General features: G+C 37.3%; 1 pseudogene; it reads left to right on the top strand.

The window, feature by feature from the left end:
- Positions 1-4,470: 4,470 nt before the first annotated feature.
- On the top strand, positions 4,471-10,249 carry LOC132530912 (mitotic checkpoint protein BUB3-like; annotated as a pseudogene).
- The last annotated feature ends 4,381 nt before the right edge of the window (positions 10,250-14,630 follow it).

The following is a 14,630-nucleotide window of genomic DNA, read 5'->3' as shown; positions in this document are numbered from 1 at the left end:
ATTAATTGGTCTAGGAAAAGGCATCTGAAGAAGCAAATCCAGTGGTCCTTTGCAAAGGATATTGGGTAGGGATCCCAAGAGAGGCCAATATCTCTCAGATGCTTAAAGCTGTAAGAAGTAAAATTTAAAAGCGTTTTTTCTACCACATGGTAGGAAAGAAATCAAACTGATCCACAGAGAGAAATTGAAAAAAAAAATGGAATTGCCAATGGATTTGAAATTCTTAGTCCCTGTAGCTCCTGAAGGCTGGCTGTATACACCCCTTGCCTTCCTAAGGCATGGCTAATGAAACCTTTTTTGGATTTGACTGAATATCACAACAGCTTTCTAGCAAATTCTCATTTTTCTATAAAGCAAATTGGGTTAGACTACAATAACTTGCCAAAAAGGTTTCTAACTAAACAGATATTTAATATATACTGCTTTATCTTTGAAACTGATAAATTGCCAAATATGGGCATAAGAATATTATGAGATATTATATCAGCAACTGCTAGTAAAATTAGAGTATCTATCTTAGGAAAATAGGCATGTAGACAAAAAACAGATTATATAGCAAATGGTAGAAAACAGAGGAAATAATGAAAACTAAAAAGTGAAAGCATAAGATCAGAATTAAAATAAAATCAATTACATTCTTTACAAAATTAATTCAGACGAAATAAACACAACACAAAATAACAGCTTCTATTGGATGAAAAAAATTCCAGCTGCAAGCCACCTGTAAATCTTGCCTAAAATGAAGTGATTCAGAAAAGTTGAAAGTATAGGCGAAGATATATTAAAGTATACCTATTATCAATATCAGAAAAAGTTGAATTCAAGATGAAATTTGTGATTAGAACAGAGTATTGCTTTATAATATTAAAGACCATAATCCCAATGAAGATATAAATTATCTTGAGTCTTAGGTAGCAAGTAGCAAAGCACAAGAAATGTTTTTATAAAAAAATAAATTTCTTTTATTTATTTACTTTTTGGCTGTGTTGTGTCTTCGTTGCTGCGTGCGGGCTTTCTCTAGTTGCCGCTAGCGGGGGCTACTCTTCGTTGCAGTGCGTCATTGCGGTGGCTTCTCTTGTGGAGCACGTGCTCTAGGCGTGCGGGCTTCAGTAGTTGTGTCACATGGGCTCAGTAGTTGTGGCTTACAGGCTTAGTTGCTCCGCAGCATGTGGGATCTTCCCGGATCAGGGCTTGAACCCATATCCCCTGCATTGGCAGGCAGATTCTTAGCCACTTAGCCACTGTGAGTCCCCAGAAACGTCTTCATAAAACAAACTACAGACACAATGAGGGATATAAAGATATATTTGAATATATATGGGGGACATGCCATAATTTTTAAGATATTTTATGCCTAAATTAATTTATACATTATTTGAAGATATACATAATTAATTTAGGTATATTAATTCTTTTGAGAAATAGAAAAAAGAAATGGAATTGCCAGTGGATTTGAAATTCTTAGTCCTTGCAGCTCCTGAAGGCTGGCTGTATACATCCCTTGCCTCAATATTTTAAGATATTTTATACCTAAATTAATTTATACATTCAATCTATTTCAGTCAGAATCCTTCCATAAAGGCTTATGTTTTGTACCTGTTTTTTTAATTGTCTTTTGACTTAGATGAAGATAGAAAGTCATGTTGGAAATAAAACTTAAGAGACAAAGTCATAAAATTCTGAGAAAGAAGAGTAATAAGAAGAGACTTGGCCTATTAGATATCAAAATATGCTTAAAGCTAAAGTAGTCATTCACCAAAAAAATCAAAAGAAAATAATGTACAAATCAACCGAACAGAATAAACAACATAGAAATAGAACAAAGTATGTATGGAAAATTAGTTATGATGAGGGTAGAATTTCTAATAAATGAAAAAATTGATTAACAAATGTTTTGGGGAAAACTGGTTGGCCATAGAGAAAAATCTCTCACTTATCTTAAAATAAGTTCAAAATGGGGGCTTCCCTGGTGGCGCAGTGCTTGAGAGTCCGCCTGCCGATGCAGGGGACGCGGGTTCGTGCCCTGGTCTGGGAAGATCCCACATGCCGCGTAGCGGCTGGGCCCATGAGCCATGGCCGCTGAGCCTGCGCATCTGGAGCCTGTGCCCTGCAACGGGAGAGACCACAACAGTGAGAGGCCGGCGTACCACAAAAAAAAAAAAAGAAAAAAAGTTCAAAATGAATAAGAAACATAAAATATTAAAATAAAATAAAGGCATACCATAAAAATATTTTAAAAATATGTACTTAGAAATAACTTTTCTAAGTGAGTTTGGATGGTGGGAGATCAGACTTTTTTAACTCTGAAGGTTAATTTTTTTTAATGAATAAATCTTACTATTTAAAATCTATATTTGAAACCAACTCTATGAGACTTAATTCATATGCAATTAGATGCAGAGCATTTTAAGTGTTGAATCTGACCCATTTTGACATAGGTACACACCAATGTTACCATCACCATGTTCAAGATACATAACACTTGCATCATCACAAAATGTTCTCTTCTACTCCTTTCCCAGTCAATCCTCATTTTCTACCTCCAGGCTGAAGCAAACATGGATGTACTTCCTATCATTATAGATGAGGTTTATTCATCCTGGAGCTCTGTACAAATGAAACCACACAATATGTGCTATTTTGTGTCTGGCTTCTTTCCCTCAAGATAAGTATTTGAAATTCATCCATGTTGTTGCATGTTTCAAGGATTCAGTTTTTTAACAGACAAGTAATATTCCATCAAATGCATATACGATGACTTCTTTATTTGTTGGGGGCATTTTTTTCCCAGTTTTTGGCTATTATGAATAAAATTTCTGTGAACATCTGTGTCCAAATCTTTGTAGGGATCTATAGTAAGCTGAGGAATAGCCTCCAAAAAAACCAGGTCCTAATCCCTGGAACCCATACATGTTACCTTTTATGGGAAAAGGGTTTACACAGATATGATTAAGCTAAACATTTTGAGATGGGGTGATTAGCCTGAATTAGGCAGGTGGGGTCTAAATGCCATCACAAGTGTCCTTAGAAGACAGACAGAGGAAGATTAGACACACAGGGAAGAGAAGGTGATGTGAAGACAGAGCAGAGAGAGATTTGAAGATGCTGGCTGTGAATATAGGGGTAATGCTGTCCCAAGTCAAGGAATGTCCTCAGCTACCAGCGCCTGGAAGAGACAAGGAACAGATTCTCTCCTAGAACTCCAGAAGGAAAAGCAGGCCTGCCAACACCTTGTGCTAAGATTTCAAACTTTTGGTCTCCTGATCTGTGGGAGAATACACTTCTGTTATAGCAAGCTACCCTATTTGTGGTAATTTTTTACAGCAGCCATAGGAAACTAACACAAGAACTACATTTTGAGTTTTCTTTTTTTTTTAATTTTGATTTTTATCAGGTAAATACCTAGGAATATCATTGCTAGATTGTGTAGTAAGGATAGGTTTAACTTGGTAAGAAACCACTAAATTCTTTTCCAAAACTGCTGCACCCTTTTCAGTTTTCACTAGCAATAAATGAGTTTCATGTGTTCCATATGCTCATCAGCACTTCGTATTTTCTGTTTTCATTTGTTTGTTTAGTTCTAACCATTCTAGTAGGTATATAATGTTACCTCAATATAGTCTTAATTTGCATTTTTCTGATGACTAAAGATCAGAGCAACTTTTATCCTGCTTATGTTGTCCATTGGTATAGTTTCTTTTGTGAAGTACTTTCTCAGATATTGTGCCCCTTTAAGGAAAACTGAATTGTCTTCTTGTGAAGATCTGAGCATTCTTTACGTAGTTAGGTAAAAGTCCTTTAACAGATATGTGTATTAAAAAATGTTTTCTCCCAAGTTTGGCTTGCCTTTTACGTTGTTAACGTGTATTTCAAAGAACACAAGTTCTTAATTTTGATGAAATCAATTTTATCAATTTTTAATGTTTTATGATATCTATCTGCCCCAGAGTCAGAAGGATTTTGCGACTAGTTTGTTCCTGACGTATAATAACTGTGTAGCAACCTGTAGCTACCTCAGCCCTCCTGAACTGTGAACTCCCCTCTCAACTTGGTAAGACCAATGTGCTGTGCTTGGGACCCCTCTCCCTGCTCTGTCATGTGTCTCCCAAAAATGAAACGTGATCTGATTGTAGAGCTTACCTCATCTGCTTTCATTCTTTCAGGAATCCAACTCGTGTGTTGCCTGTTGCCTAATATGCTCAATTTTACAGTTTGTTCGTGGTCAGAAGGTAAATCTTGTCTCTTTTATCTATTGTGGCTGGAGGTGGAAGTCTCTGAAATGATATTTTTTAAGAATAAAGAAAATTATTAAACATTGCCTGGGCAGGGGATGTTATTAAACCCTATTAAAAGACACATTATGAACTGTGAGTAATTTTTGCCATATACATGTCAATAAGTTAACAATCTTAGTATGGATTAAATGTTCTACTGTTTAATATAGAAAAATATCTCAATAGAAGATGCACAATGGATCAGGTAATTTGCAAAATAAAAATATAAAAATGGCCAGCATGGCCTTGACAGTTACTTTTCTGAAGTGTACTTTGTCCATATAAATACTCCTTGAGGATTACATGCCTTTGCTCTGGGAAAGTAATTCTAGCTAGCTGTTTTAAATTTTATATTATAACTTACTTCCTCAGGTACCTGATGATTATTAAACCAAAGCCTCCACTGAATAGACAGCATACAAAACAATCCTCTTCCCCAAACCCAAACCCACTTACATCTCCACTGGACCGAGAATGCACTCTTGACTTAGAGGTTGCTCAGTCATCATCTGATTGATGAGATGAGCTGGGATTTGAATTTATAGTCAGAGAGGGGAGGAGTGCAATTTTAAAGGTCTCACTGTACTCCACGCAAAATAACCCCAAATCTCTGATCTCAGACAACTGTCACATTCTGCAAATGCTCAAGTAGAAAAGTCTGGTGGCCTCCAGCAAAGTAGGTATTAAGCAGGAATTACAAGTAAATGGCAGGAGCTAGAACCAGAAGTCGTGGAGACATAAAAGATGAAGTGGGTAGTATACATTTAGCCAGGGTGAATAAACAAAGCAGGAGGAGAGAAAGAGAAGCAGATTACCAGAGGAAGATTACTGGAGTGGGAAGACAGAGAAAGAGAGACTCTTCCCTGCTTTCCCCCCAGTTACGTAGCTCTCTGGTTTCCAGCCTTTTCTGAGATTTATTTTGTGCTCCTGAGTTCCACTTGTAGTGGACAAGCATTTCATTTGCTTGTCTAGCACACCTGTCCATTTTTGCTTACTTAATTTTCTTGGGGAAACTATTCTTCCATTCGACACGATCTTATGGTAACTCTCAGTCACCATTTCCCACCTGTCCCTATGCTTACCACCCTGCTTATCAAAATGGAGAAAACGCCCCTCTTTCAATCAATATTCCACTAGTGCTTTTAGTTTCATTCCCTCTTTCCTTCTTAATGATCTCACTGTTTCACATACCCCTTCTCTCTCTGGTATTAACAATACTTCCACCTTAAATTGAGATCATTGGAAACAGACTCTGAAACAGTGATTTGTGTGAAAAATATAGACGGGGGGCTGCGCAGTCTCGGGAAGAATATCTATACATGAGCAAGGGAAGCAGGACTTGGCAGAAGGAAAATGAGTGGCTTTTCCAATAGAGGTCTCAGCCAGTCCTGTGGAGATAGAGCATGGTCCTTCAGAGCCGTCCCTAATTAAAGCAAAGGGCTGGACAGTGGTTAGGTTTAGGGTTAGGGTTAGAGTTGAGTGAGCTCTGAATGAGGCAATATGAAGACATGCGCTATAAATGGGGTTCTCAGGGAGCTAGCTGGCAGTCAGGTCAAATTGTGACTATTCTGTGAACACGGGGCTTTCTCAGGAACTCTAAACTGACAAAGATTCTCTCCTTGCTGAAAGGAGCTCAGGCTCCCCTCAACTCTCTTCTCAACTAGACTTTGAATTTTGAGCTTCCATTTTCATCTCTGCATTGTTCAAATTTAGCAAGAATCCTACTAAGTCAGTTTAGCCATATTCCTCCATTCTCGATATCTGATCACTCTTGGTATCTAATTGGGTTCCCCCTCCTCTACCATCCCCCAAGTGATGTCTGGTCACCCTGGCCTGCCTTTGGTAAGAATCTCATTAGGCCAATTTAACCAGAATCCCCTCTTCACTGTGATGTTTCCTCTTAGTAATTTTCCATCCACTGACCCCCACCTTTCTCCCTGACTGTAAATTGTGAATTTTCCTTATTGTATTCAGAATTGAGCCCAGTTCTCTATACTGAGGTCTCTTTTCCCCTATGTTACTAGTTTTTCTGAATAAAACCTCCTTTTACCACTTTACTGTCCAGCTCTGTTTAATCTTTGACAAAACCTACTTTGACTTCTCCAGTGACTCTTAGGCTGTTGGTTTTCATCGGTACTGTGGTTGCAAGGCTGATGATTTTCAAGCTATGATGGAACAGGCAAGAAGGAGCTGGGAATAGGCAAGTTAAAAATGCCACGTAGCTCACTGTTCTTACCAAGACTTTTGTTTTTTTTGAATAAATTCCCCTTGGGTTGTTGTACGTCTTTGGTTAATTTTCAGAGTACTGAAAAAGTTCATAATTTTGGCCAATGTCCTCATTGTTTTTATGAAGAAGAAAGTTTTCAGAGGTCCTCATTCCATCACTCCAGAAGTGCTTCTGCTTATCTTGGAATTTAGTCAATCGTGCTGTAAAAATCTACTGGCATAAGGTGCATAGGTTCTAAAAATTAGAGACAGAGATATACTGTAGTGATTCCCCCTGGCTCTGCTTTTCTTATGATATGAAATGACAGGTGAGAGTTAACCATCCTTTGGAGGAGCTGGTTGACTTTAATGGCATAGCCCTCCTCCACCATGAATCAGTCTTGTGAGTTAAAACAGAGTGTGGAATGCCTACTGTTGACTAAAAGACTGCTTCATTGTATCTTAGTTTCAGAATCTGGACCATTTTTCCGAGCCTTTCAGGCCTCCAACTCTCCTGTTAATTCCACAATTTCATTTAACCTATTTCTTCTGGACAAGTGTCGAATTTTATAGTTCAAGTCCCTTCCCCAGGGCTTCCCTGGTGGTGCAGTGGTTGAGAATCTGCCTGCTAATGCAGGGGACACGGGTTCGAGCCCTGGTCTGGGAAAATCCCACATGCCACGGAGCAACTAGGCCCGTGAGCCACAACTACTGAGCCTGCGCGTCTGGAGCCTGTGCTCCTCAACAAGAGAGGCCACGACAGTGAGAGGCCCGCACACCGCGATGAAGAGTGGCCCCTGCTGGCCACAACTAGAGAAAGCCCTCGCACAGAAACGAAGACCCAACACAGCCAATAAATAAATAAGTTAATAAATTAATTAAAAGAAGGCTCAACATTAAAAAAAAAAAATCCCTTCCCCAAATGTCTTGGAGTGAAGAGATGCTCATGTGTGATAAACATCAAGATCAAAGGTGTTGCTTGAGATAATTTCAATCTCTGTTTGTTTGTTTTTTTAAATGTATTTATTTTATTCATTTGTCTTTGGTGGTGTTGCTCAGGCTTTCTCTAGTTGCGGATTGCAGGGGCTACTCTTCGTTGCGGTGCGCAGGCTTCTTGTTGCGGTAGCTTCTCTTGTTGTGGAGCACAGGCTCTGCACGTGGGCTTCAGTAGTTGTGGCTCGCAGGCTTAGTTGCTCTGCGGCATGTGAGATCTTCCCGGACCAGGGCTCAAACCCATGTGCCCTGCATTGGCAGGCAGATTCTTAACCACTGCACCACCAGGGAAGTCCCAATCTTTATGTTTAGACACTTCTGTTCACCTCACTGGAGGGAAATACAGCCATAAGTGGTAGAAATAGGTGATGAGACTTGTGTGCAGGGACTTTTTGTCCTCGGCTCTATCTCTAAGTGTGTGCTTTTCCATAGTTTTTTCCACACTGAAATTCTCATCAGAGGAGACACTTTAGCAACATTTCCCACATGCTTTGACTTTTTTTTTTTTTTTTGAGGAAAATGTTTCATTCTATTAGGTTAATTCCACCCCAAGGTATTTGCATAAGTGGTGTGGGTCTGGCCTTTGACGTTATCTTCCTGAATGTTCTCTGATTGCTCACTCAGGCGTATTGTAGACACAGGGTCTGGTCTCATTGAATCTTGTGCTATCTTTACCAAATCAAATCTGTAAAGTTCACTTGCAATTTAACGTATTGTTTCTGAGTCATCTTGACATTTTGACTTCATAAGTGTAAACTGAAAACTGCATTTACTGGAAATTTGTTTTTAAAAATAAAACAACATAGGCCAGATCTATGACCTACAGATGCATTATAAAATTAGGCAATGCTTATGAGATAATGCTTCTGAAAGAAATTTTTAAAAATAAATTTATATGTTTTTAAAGCACATAAAAGTGTAAGACTGCGTTCAATAGGAACAGAAAATATACAAGCAATAGTGTAAATTATTAGGATGGAATCTAGATTTTTAAAAGCTGGGCCGGGGGGGGGGCTTCCCTGGTGGCCTAGTGGTTAGGATTCCAGGCTTTCACTGCCATGGCCTGGGTTCAGTCCTAGATTGGGGAACTGAGATTCCACAAACCATGCAGGGCGGCCAAAAAAAAAAAAATAAAATAAAAGGGAGGCAGAGAGCATAGTCAAATGTTAAAAGGGTGACGATGTTTAGCATTGTTAAAAGAACTGACCGGGAAGTTTCTCTTTATTTCAAAGTTATAAATATTATAAATAAGTACAATTTTTGGTATAGCGTGCCTATATTTGAAAATCAGTGCATAATGGTTTTTATTAATAGAACCTTTGCATAATTCATAATAAATGATTCTAGTAATATTGAAAGTTTCCTGGCAGATAATTTTTATTAGCGACTTAAAGAGTCTAGAGTTATTTCTGGCTGCTGAATGGGATCACAATATGACCAATTCCATCACTTTATTTTTCTTAAGCATTTAGAAATACCCAGGCATGTTGGCATTTAGAGGTAAACAAAATGGCTAAGTGGGGGTGAAGAGGAACTTAGAGTATGCTTACCTTATATATTCTAAGGTTAAGAATTTTGGGCAGTTATAAAAGGTTTTTTTGTGGGGGGGGTGTAGGATACCTGGGAAATTTGAATATAGACTAAGTATTAGGTGACATTAGGAGATTATTATAAATTTTGTCAGGTGTGAAAATGTCACTGTGATCATGTAGAAATAGCTGTTTACTTTTCAGGGGTGCACACTAAAATATACAGAGGTGAGATATTGTAACATCTGAGGGAAGCGAAGAGGAGATGGTGAAGTTACTTCTGAGTGGAGCCCCATACGTTCGGTTCTAACGAGTTCAAGCTGAACCACCCACTGAGGATTATGTCTCCTTGGTGAAAATCAGCCCCAACACCTCCCAGTTCCTGCTGGTCTCCTCCTGAGATGTGGCGGTGCATCTCTACCATGGGCCGGCCATTCAGCTCACGTACCAGCACCTAGCACTCTCTTGGATGTGCGTTCAATGGTCCGACACATGCCTGGAGTGGGGGATCAAACCCTCGACTGAAAACACATGATTCCAACACTGATCAGGGAGATCTGGCTGGAACCCATGATGCCCCTACCAGATGTGTTGAATACTGTCCAGAAGTGAATGTGGTAGTTACTGGGCCTTGGGATCAGACAGTTAAATTGGGGCATCCCAGAGCTCCTTGTAATGCTGTGACCTTCTGTCTGTGAGTAACACCCTCTCTGTCTGGAGATCAGCTGGTTGTGGACAAGGTGGGCAGTAAAGTGTTAATGTGGGAATTACAGAACATGGGTTACGTGCAGCAGTGCCGGGTGTCCAACTTGACGTACCAGGCTCGCTGCCTTTGAACATTTTCAAATAAGCAGTTTTGTATTAAGCTCCGTTGAAGGCCAAGTGGAAGCTGAGTACTTGCTCCCAATCCCTGAGATACAGAAGAAGCATGTCTTCAAGTGTCAAAGAAAATAATATTGAGCAGATTTATCCTGTCAATGCCATTTCTTTTAACAACATCTACGGTACGTTTGCTATGGGTGGTTCTGATGGATTTGTAAATATTTTGGGTCCAGTTAACAAGAAGCGACGGCGCTGGTTCTGTAGATACCCCACCAGCATCACACCACTTGTCTTCAGTAATGATGGGACTACACTTGCAATAGCATCATTATATATGTATAAAACGGATGACACGGGACATCCTGAAGACGGCATCTTCTCATCTGCCAAGTGACAGATGCAGAAAAAAACCCTAAGTCCACCTAATCATCTCCTGAAAGTAGTTTCTCTATGGAAAGCTTTTCTGCTTCCTACAAATCATACTTACCCCCTGGATGTGTTAGAGCCATTGTTGTTCCATTATTTAGTATGGATTTCTCTGTTTTCTGTGTTACGAAAATCTTGTCTGTGTGCCTTTCTGTACTGATTTTGTGTAGAATGAGGATTCTTTGTTTCTTTTGTATTTGTTATTTACTCTAAAATACTTGGACAGAAGAAAACTAAAAGAAGCAAATTTTAAAATCTAGGTGATGGATACATAAAGGAGTGTTCATGGTACCCTTTTCTCAACTCTTCTATATATTTGAAAGTTTCAATAATAATTTTTAAAATGTTTTGTAGCTGAAAAAAGTGTTTTGGCAACTGAGATTTTGCAACATGTGGATTAGCAAAATTTTTATTACCTTTTTCTGTTTTTTTCTAAATTTTCTAAAGCCTTATAAAACTTTAAAATATAAATCAGAATCAAATATTTGATGAATTGCTTGCTTTGAAAGTAATTGAATATAAAGGAATATAACAGTTCATCTAAAAACTGTTTCTCATCTTTTTCTTTATTCTATCTTTTTTCCTCCTTCTTTGCAATATGGTACAATTTCTATAAAAGGTTTCTAAACGAGATAACATAAATAAGAAGTAAACAGTAAAGTCAGGGCCACGAAACAGTAGAGCCAGTAATGAGACTAGTGCTCGAAAAAGAGAGTCTTACATCCTAAACGTTTACCAGCAAAGGGCCACAGATTTGGTTCTTAGCTTTCTAGGTATAAATTTAAAAACAGGAATATGAACAGTTATATCATTCAGAGTGCTCATAAAATAAAGGCAAATTATTCACCCAGGAGAAGCACAAAAATTTCTGGTTTGAAGTTTATCCTGAATAGGATCTGTGTGATATAATGAACAAAGCCCTAAACAGTATGCTTAGGATAACTACAGCAAAGGAGGTTTGGGGGAGTGTGTCTTAATGTAGGCAGCTGTCATTATGACAAAAAAATAATCACTGAAAATAAACCTATTGGAGCAAATACCATGGTATCATCCAGGTAAGCAGCAACTCAGAGGTCTTGAGAGATTTTTGGAGTATCTCGAACAAACCTTCTTAAGCGGTTTCAAGAACCCAAAGGGAATTGCTAGATAAACATTAAGAGTTTTAGGGAGGCTGTAAGTTGTGTATGTTAGCGGGCATGAATGGGCATGAACACATTTTTCTGAGGACAGGTTTTTTAGCTTTTATCAGAAGGATCTTTGCTTCAGAAAAGAGTGAGAACCACTAATTTATAGAAATAAAGAGGCTACACATCCATTGGGGATATCTTTTTCTTGATGAGCTTTTCAAATATATATATGATAAGGAGCTTTGAGATTGTGCTCTCTGCCTGCTTCTCAGAATGAAAAAATTCTGCATGTCCTCTAAAAAAGGAAAACATATATCCCATGATATATCCCATGACTCTGGTGAGTCAGCTCACCAGAGCAGGCTGGACCACTGATAAAAGCTGAGGCACTGATTTAGGACTGATTGGTAGAGAAACCTGCTTCATATATGCTTGGAGGTAAGGCCAGTGTGTATTTTCAGGAAAGATGAAGGTTGTTATAAAAAATAATTTTGTGTATACTCCAAATGAAATGAAAAAAAAATTCATGTACTGCATTGATAAGTTTAACGCGAATATTTTTAAAGCTGGTGTAATCAGAAGCTTATCTTAAACATTACAAAATAAAAGTTAAATAAATCACCCATAGACAGTCTGGCTTTGAGTGATGCAATTTCCTGGAACAATGTACTAACATAAATTGCTTTGCAAAATGTATCCCTCTGTAACTGAATGAGATACCTTGCCAAATGGTGTTTTAGCTGTAAATAAATTAAAAGTTTTCTTTCTGGCAGTAACGAGTCAGGCCAGAAGTTTCTTGAGGTCTTGGCTAGATCATAAGTATAAAAATTTATTATGCATCTTGTGTGTGTGAGTACAAATTAAGATTTCATATATATTTTATATATTAAGAAAATATATATTGACTATATATATAAGTATATTATATTTACATATATAGCCTTAATATATTTTTCTTAATATATAAAATATATACTATATGAAATCTTAATTTATACATACATATGTATATATATACATACATGTGTATATATATTCTTAATATATAAACTATACAAAATGTCTATGTATTTATATATCTATATCTATATATCTATATCTATCTATATCTATATCATCTATATCTATATCTATATCTATCCCAGAGAGATTGAATAACTTGCTTAAGGTTTTACACTGTATGTAAATGGTGCTGTGGGATTCAAACCAAGGCAGTATATGTCCAGAGTGTACTCTTTGGCCATTAAGCTAGACCCTCCATGTGCAATAATACAGTCATGCTATTTGCTTATAAAAGAATATGCCTTTCCACTGTTTGTGTCTGGTCTAGGAGCCATGCATCTATTGCACTCAAAATGCTATTCAATTATTAAAGAACAAGTTAGTATGAAAGGAGTATCTATCCCTATTATTTTCACCTGGAAACAACTAACTCCTCTGTCAAGAGCATTTGTATGGGGCTTCCCTGGTGACGCAGTGGTTGAGAGTCCACCTGCTGATGCAGGGGACGCGGGTTCGTGCCCCGGTCCGGGAAGATCCCACATGCTGCAGAGCGGCTGGGCCCGTGAGCCATGGCTGCTGAGCCTGCGCGTCTGGAGCCTGTGCTCCACAACAAGAGAGGCCACAACAGTGAGAGGCCCGCATACCGCAAAAAAAAAAAAAAAAAAAAAAAAGAGCATTTGTACAGTGAACATTTTATTTAAGGTTTCACAGCTGAGAGAAGTCTAGAGCAGCTAATACAATAGCTGGATGTCTCCTTTCAGGCAGCTACTGTTTGAGTGTAGGAAGTATTGTTTCATTTGTATGAATTAGGAGTGTCCACTAAAATGGTTTATTCTTCGTTCTTTCAAATTTCTCCAGCCAACTTTATGACTGTTTACACCAGAATTGACACAGCAATTCTACTCTAGGGGTTTATCCCAATGAAATTACTTAGGGAGAGCAAAAAAGCTATATTCATGAAGATATCCAGTATGTCTTTATTTGTAAGAGAATATAAGAAAATATTGGGAAGAAAACACCCCAGAGACCTTATATTAAGGGGGATAAAGACAGCTATATCAACACAATGCAATATTATAAAAATATTATGTATAATTATAAAAATTTGTAAAATCATGAAAAACGTCTGGCTAAGCATCAAGAAAGGATAGCAAAATACTACTTTATAAACATATACTTAACAACTGTTATAATTTCAACAACTAAAATTATATATTTGTAAAAAGAAACGTGAAAGAAATGGAAATAGTCATACTGTGTTGGAATTATAAACATCTGTCATTCCTTAATCTTGTGATTTTTATTTCATAAATATTTCAAAAATTCCTTGACAAGTTCCTGCATTTTCATTAGAGTTTTTCAGGATTTCATTAGTCATTAATGGACTTCCTCCCTTTTAAATACTGGCTCCTCGACTCATTAGTGGACAAGATTGTGCCAATTAATTAACTTCTCTAGACTGCATTATTTTTTCCCCTGCTGAAGATGGAGAAAATAACACTTAGCTCATAGGATTGTTTAGGTCAAATGAGATAGTGTTTAATACAGTTTCCTACTACAGAGTATGTGCTTTAAAAAACAAAAAGAGCCCAAATGGATAAGGAAACTCAGCTACCATTTTGCTGAGTGTTCAGAATTTCACACTAATGTGTGGGACATTACCATTTTATGGTGAGAGAAATCGTTAATAGGTCAGAATGAAAGTTACTCTGTTTTTAACCCTGTTTTGGGATAAATAATGAATCATAAAACCAAGTATCAGACACAGCTTCATTTTTTTTTTATCTTTTAAGGAAAAAAAGTTATTTCAATTAAAAGAAGCTAAAACTCATGAATAAAAATCTGAAAAATTGAGAAAAAGATAAAACATGGTTTTATGGCTCCCTCCAAAAATATAGCTCCTATTAACATTTAGGGACTGGAAGGGTTTATTCTCAGCTTTTTGTTTCCTATACATAGGATACTTTTCCAAAAGTAATACAGTTATATTTGCAATTTTGTATTTCTCTTTCCACTAGAAATGGTTTTCTTTGTTGCTAGATAGTTTCTATAAACAGAATAGTAAAATGGCAACATAATGTTATATTGATTGGGTAGTATAATTTATTAAAATGTTTTACAATAGTGTACCTTGTTTTTCACTATTAAAAAATAAAGCTATAATGAACTTTTTTGCATAAACCTTTTTTGGTTTTTAGGATTATTTCATTATTACTTTAGAATAGTTTTCTAGAGGTAGAATATTGGTTTAA

This window comes from Lagenorhynchus albirostris, chromosome 12, assembly GCF_949774975.1.
Source record: "Lagenorhynchus albirostris chromosome 12, mLagAlb1.1, whole genome shotgun sequence".
NCBI classification, from domain to species: domain Eukaryota; kingdom Metazoa; phylum Chordata; class Mammalia; order Artiodactyla; family Delphinidae; genus Lagenorhynchus; species Lagenorhynchus albirostris.
The sequence above is the reverse complement of the archived record's forward strand: the minus strand, read 5'-3'. Positions and strand labels throughout refer to the sequence as shown.